This window comes from Aristolochia californica, unplaced genomic scaffold, assembly GCF_029961685.1.
Source record: "Aristolochia californica isolate CCGP_79_NKW_82.1479 unplaced genomic scaffold, dmAriCali1.0.hap1 SCAF_1, whole genome shotgun sequence".
Taxonomy (NCBI): Eukaryota; Viridiplantae; Streptophyta; class Magnoliopsida; order Piperales; family Aristolochiaceae; genus Aristolochia; species Aristolochia californica.
This window is the reverse complement of record NW_027181770.1, coordinates 8,592,255-8,598,031: the sequence shown is the minus strand read 5'-3', so window position 1 is coordinate 8,598,031 and position 5,777 is coordinate 8,592,255. Positions and strand designations below refer to the sequence as shown.

The 5,777-nt window shown below is 46.1% G+C and overlaps 1 pseudogene; it reads left to right on the top strand.

The window, feature by feature from the left end:
- The first annotated feature begins 524 nt into the window (after positions 1-524).
- Positions 525-4,037, top strand: LOC137945747 (endochitinase EP3-like; annotated as a pseudogene).
- Positions 4,038-5,777: the final 1,740 nt, after the last annotated feature.

Here is a 5,777-nt window from a genome sequence, read left to right as displayed (position 1 = left end):
TATTATATATATAGGTTATGCCCAATTTTATGTAGAGGTCATGTCCAATTTTATGTAAAATGTATGCATAATTTTATATATATTTTTTGAAAAGTTTTAAATATATGTTGAGGCTCTAGTTCTGCTCGAAGCTCGGCTCGAACTCGGTGGGCTCGAGCTCGATAACAATTTTAGGCTCGAGATGAGGCTCGGTTCGAAGCTCGGCTCAAAATATTTAAATCAAGCTCGGCTCGAACATAGGCGGGTTTGGGCTCGGCTCGGCTCAGCTCGATGCCACCCCTACCTGCTTCCATGGCCCCGGAGTCTAGACTGATCGGACTACGAGGGCTCCACAATGTGCCCGCATCTTCTCCATTTCGCTTCGTACCTGAACTTGCCTTCTGCGAGTCAAGATTCAAGCCTGTGAACCGTTTCTCTCACCGCAATCTCGTTCTGTCTATAAATACCTCAACGCAACGGAATCTCAAATGACAAGAAACTTCAAACTTGGCTTAGTTTCATTTTGCTATTCCCTTGCTCTAACCATGGCCTCTGTGAAGCTCAGTGGCACCTTTTTGGTTATAGTTCTCACCGGAATTCTAATAGGGTTCCTGTCGGAGTCCGTGTAGGGACAGAATTGCGGGTGTGTGCCGGATTTATGCTGCAGCGAGCACGGGTATTGTGGGAAGGGCACGGCGTACTGTGGGCAAGGATGTAGAGAAGACCCATGCGATGCGCCATCCGGTGGCAATGGGGTGTCAGCCCCTGACCTTGTTACTCAGGCGTTCTTCGACGGAATTAAAAACGAAGCCACCGGTGACTGTCCTGTGACGCCGGACAGGATAACGATTATCCTGCAGGCAGATCAAATTGAGAATCACGGGAGGAATAGACGAAATCTGCCTGAAATCGTAGAGAAATTCTCTTAGATTCAAAATATCATTCAACTACTTTCCTCTAAAACCTAAACAGTCTTTTAACCAAATTCAATGCCCCCGACAAGCCCGGGCTGCAGCTCGGAAAAACACGAACCCAACCCTAATAATTCTGGTCCAACCGGGTTCAATACAAAAGATCCGAGTAAGGATCCGATTAAGGATCGACCCCGACTAAAGATCCGATTAAGGATCCAACTAATTACTCCGGATCCGAATATATACCCTCATCAGATTCTCGCCTGCATCAGTCTCCTCGGGTTGGAAAGAACTCGCCCTCGAGTGCATAATAACTTCAGCAGAACCCAAAAACGAAGGACACAAGGGTGCAACATGAAAAACATCTGCAGTCCACAAAGGACAGGCGGGAAAGGTCAGCATCCCCTGCTCAGGCGGCAGGCCAGGAGGAGGATCCGCCACGACGTCGCCAGGCGCAACCTCTACGAACAACATGGCGAACGGAGGAGAAGGGAGGCTTGCCGGACGAGAGCGGACAGTCGCATCAGACATAACAATCGCACAAATACTACTGTCAATGGTCATATTGCAGACTGGCTCAACAACGGGGCAAGTCAAGGGGAAAAGAGTGCCCTGCAGCCAAGCAGCCCCTGAAGCCCCTGCGGGAGGCACCAGACTCAGACGAACAAGGAGAGGCGCATGGCCATCACCACACAACATATCATCATCAGCAACATCATACACAGGTGCACCAAGCCCCGCAGTGTCACCGACTATGTCTTCCTCAACATCTGCATCATCATAGATAGGGTCACCAAACGTGTCAATCTCATCGACCACGCCATCTGCTACATCCGTATTATCAAACACAGGGTCACCAAGCTCTTCACTCACATCGACCACGTCTGCAACAACATCAGCAGCATCAAACATAGGGTCCTCAACATCATCATCATACACAGGGTCACCAAACGCCTCATTCTCAGGTAACCAGGCGGTGACTCCTTCGGTCTGTAACATCCCAGAAATCTTAGGTAGCGGTACGCTGAAACCAAGGTCTAAAGGTCGATCTCCCTGACCGCGGTGCTCTTGGAATCCTAAACTCTGGTTGTCGAACCTGGGATCGTAATGGTGAGTTTCCATCTCACGAGACCCGAACTCCGGCATCGTGAGACGCTGGGTTAACTCTGTGACTTGTCTCTGCAACTCTGAAATTTTTACTAACTTTGCGACTTGCCTCTGCATATCGTCAAGTTGTACTAACTGTGCAACTTATCTCCGCAAATCATCAATTATCACTGCTTGAACATTACGGCTACGACCACCAGCCATGGAAGACAATATTTGTCCACTTTTTTTTTTTTTTTTTTTATACTAATAAAATAATAATATAATTTTCCCCAAATCGAAAATACCTCGACGTCCCGACGCCGATGGAAAGTTTCTCCCGAAATCGGGATTTCGGAACCTTCTGTGTTCGAAATCGAGACCTCTCCGGCGGTCTTCTCCGGCTGTCGTCTCCGGCAGCTCGTCGCCGCCTGCGACGCTGGCTCGTTCCGACAACGAGGGTCTCCCGTCTCGGAACCCCCTTTCGCGGCACCACGAAACTCTGTTTCGGTGCTCGATTTTCCGTCAATCCTGAACCTTAGCTGTTCGTCGACCTCCGTCGACGGCAGATTCGACTACGGCGATGGCAACGGCAACGTCGCACGGCAGTTCCGGCGGTGACGACGTCGATGCCGACCCCTTTCCCTGCCGAATCCCTCTTTTCCGGCAAAGCCAGAGCCTCTGCTCTGTTTCTGTAACTTGCTCGGTCGAGTCCCGAGCTCTGCTTGGTCGAATCCCGAGTGTTTCCGGCAGCAACGTTGAGCGGTAGCTCAACGGCGACGGCGTCATCGTCGTCGACCCTTCTGCTCGCTGCAGCGTCTCTGGCGATATCTGCTTCTTCCCGAGCCTGAAGCTCTGATACCAACTGACGCCAAACAAGATAACGATTATCCTGCAGGCAGATCAAATTAAGAATCACGGGAGGAATAGACGAAATCTGCCTGAAATCGTAGAGAAATTCTCTTAGACTCAAAATATCATTCAACTACTTTCCTCTAAAACCTAAACAGTCTTTTAACCAAATTCAACGCCCCCGACAAGCCCGGGCTGCAGCTCGGAAAAACATGAACCCAACCCTAATAATTCTGGTCCAACCGGGTTCAATACAAAAGATCCGAGTAAGGATCGGAATAAATATCCGAATATAGATCCGACTCCGACTAAAGATCCGATTAAGGATCCAACTATTTACATCGATCCGATTAAGGATCCAACTAATTACTCCGGATCCGAATATATACCCTCATCAGATTCTCGCCTGCATCATCCTGCTTGGGGCTTCTACACCCGGGCCGCGTTTCTAGAGGCCCTCAAGTCTTAGGCCGGCTTCGGAACTGCGGGGTCGGCCGACGACTCCAAGTGCGAGATTGCGGCTTTCTTCGCTCACGTCTCACACGAGAGTGGACGTGGTTTCTTCTCTGCCATACATTTCTTTCCGTTATGTCGTCTGTCCTTGAAAAGAGGACACCTTTACATTTAATTTGTTCTCGTCTTGTTGCGCAGGATTGTGCGTCGTTGAAGAGAATCTTGATCCAAACAACCCTTACTGCGACCGGGAAAGAGCAGCTGAGTACCCGTGTAACCCCAACAAGAGATACTACGGACGTGGGCCTCTGCAACTGACACGGAACTATAACTACGGGGCTGCCGGAAGGTGCATTGGATTCGACGGCCTAGGAAATCCGGAGATTGTGGCATCTGATCCCGTCGTGTCATTCAAATCGGCCCTCTGGTTCTGGATGAATAATGTCCACGCCGCCATAACGTCCGGCCGAGGATTCGGAGCAACGATCAGAGCCATTAACAGTATCGAATGCCGCGGCTCCTCCGGTCAAGCTGCTAGCCGCATTCAGTTGTTCCAGAAGTACTGTTGCCAACTGGGAGTCAGTCCAGGTGGTAACCTCAACTGTTAGAGCTAGAGCAATTACTTGTATAATAACATTCCAGGGGATTCCACCGTATATGGTACCTCTTTCTTCTTTCTGCTACTGTATGAGATTATAGTGAATAAAAGAGAAGAAATAACGGGAAGTAGTTTCCCTTTGGATTAAATTTTGTGTTCACCGTACACTCCAGTGGCTTTTGTAGTTGCCTTCTGATTTTGCTAAACTACCCTCATAGAGCTCGCTAGTTTTTGCAAGTGAGTTTTTCTTTGGATTTCCATCCATATAAGAGTTTCATATGTTTGCCACTATCAAATTTGAGTAAAAACATAGAAGCGATTGGGGCCTATCTTTAGAGCATGTGCTCCTAGTAGGGGGATGATGGGGTAAGAGTATGTAGAACAATTTCAATATGACCATTGACATTAAGAAAGGGAAGAGGTGATGGTAGGGCTGGGAATGTCCTAGAATGGAGGGTTGTGGAGTAAGGTTAGTAAGTTCAATAAGTGATGGGGGGAAGATGATGGAGTGATAGGGAAATAATGATTTTTTTAGGGATAGTAACAATGATAATCTTTGTAGATATCAGTGTAGCCTCAAAAAATGCTATGAAAGGGCTAGATTCGAGTATATTTGTACTAAGGTAGGAGTAAGAGAGACAACCACAAATACGAAGCTCTGCAGTTTACTCAAATGTTATGAAAAAGTTTAGTAAATTGGGTAGATGGAAGTTTGTGCATGATATGAATGCTCTTAGGAAATGCTTTTAATCGACAAGATTAAAAAAAGAGGATTTTTCTATGAAACAAAAGGTCCATCTCAGTAACGTGACTACGGTCCTATTAGTGCATGCTGAGGGAAAGTGAAAGTGAAACTCGAGGGTTCACCCTTTCAATTCACTTTCACTCGCTCTCTCGTAGCTCTATGCTTCCCTCTCTCTTGACTCTCTCTCTGCATCCCTCTCTCTCAACGCTCTCTACATCTCTCTCTCTCAACGCTCTCTACATCCTTTCTCTTGATGCTCTTTGTATCCCTCTCTCGACACTCTCTATGCTCTCTACATCCATCTCTCTCGACTCTCTGCTATCTTTGTTAGGAATTAAATACCCTAATTCAAAACTAACGAGAGAAATAATAATAATCACAAAGAACACATGATTTATACATGTTCACCTCAAGGTTAGACTACGTCCTGTCTTCCGCCGTTGTTGTAATTTACCAAGAAGATGAAATAGTTTACAAGAAAAATCGCACACACTTAAAGAGTTTTTCCCTAACCTCTCTCAGCCACAACTGATGATCCTCCTCCGGGTGATAACGCTAACAACGATGCCCCAAAATTTAAAGAGAAAACTACGGCAACCATAATACAACTGTGAAATCTCCAAACTACCCTTAATAAAATAGTAGTCAATATATCGTGTACCAACTCAGTGTAAGGCATTACTTAAACTCCACAACTTAACAATCTCCCACTAGGAGACTAATCCATCATCAATGTCTCCTTTGCTGCGAAAACAACTTCTCAACCTTCAGATAGAAGTCCAACTGAAGTTGCACAAAACTTCAGTTTCTCAATCATAAGAGCCTTTGTCAACATATCAGTCAGATTCTGACTCTCTTGAATCTTCTCAAGTGCTAATACTCCATCTTCAATGGCCAATCTAATGAAATGATAATGCACCTGTATGTGCTTTGTTTTGGAATGATAAACAAAGTTCTTTGCTAAATGAATAGAACTTTGACTGTCACAATACAACACATTCTTTGCATGCTTGAGACCTAATTCTTCCAAGAAATACTGAAACCATACCATCTCTTTGCTAGCTTTGGTCATGGTGACATATTCTGCTCAATAGCTGAAAGACCAACTATCTTATGCAACATAAAGATCCAACTAACTTCTTTACCTTCC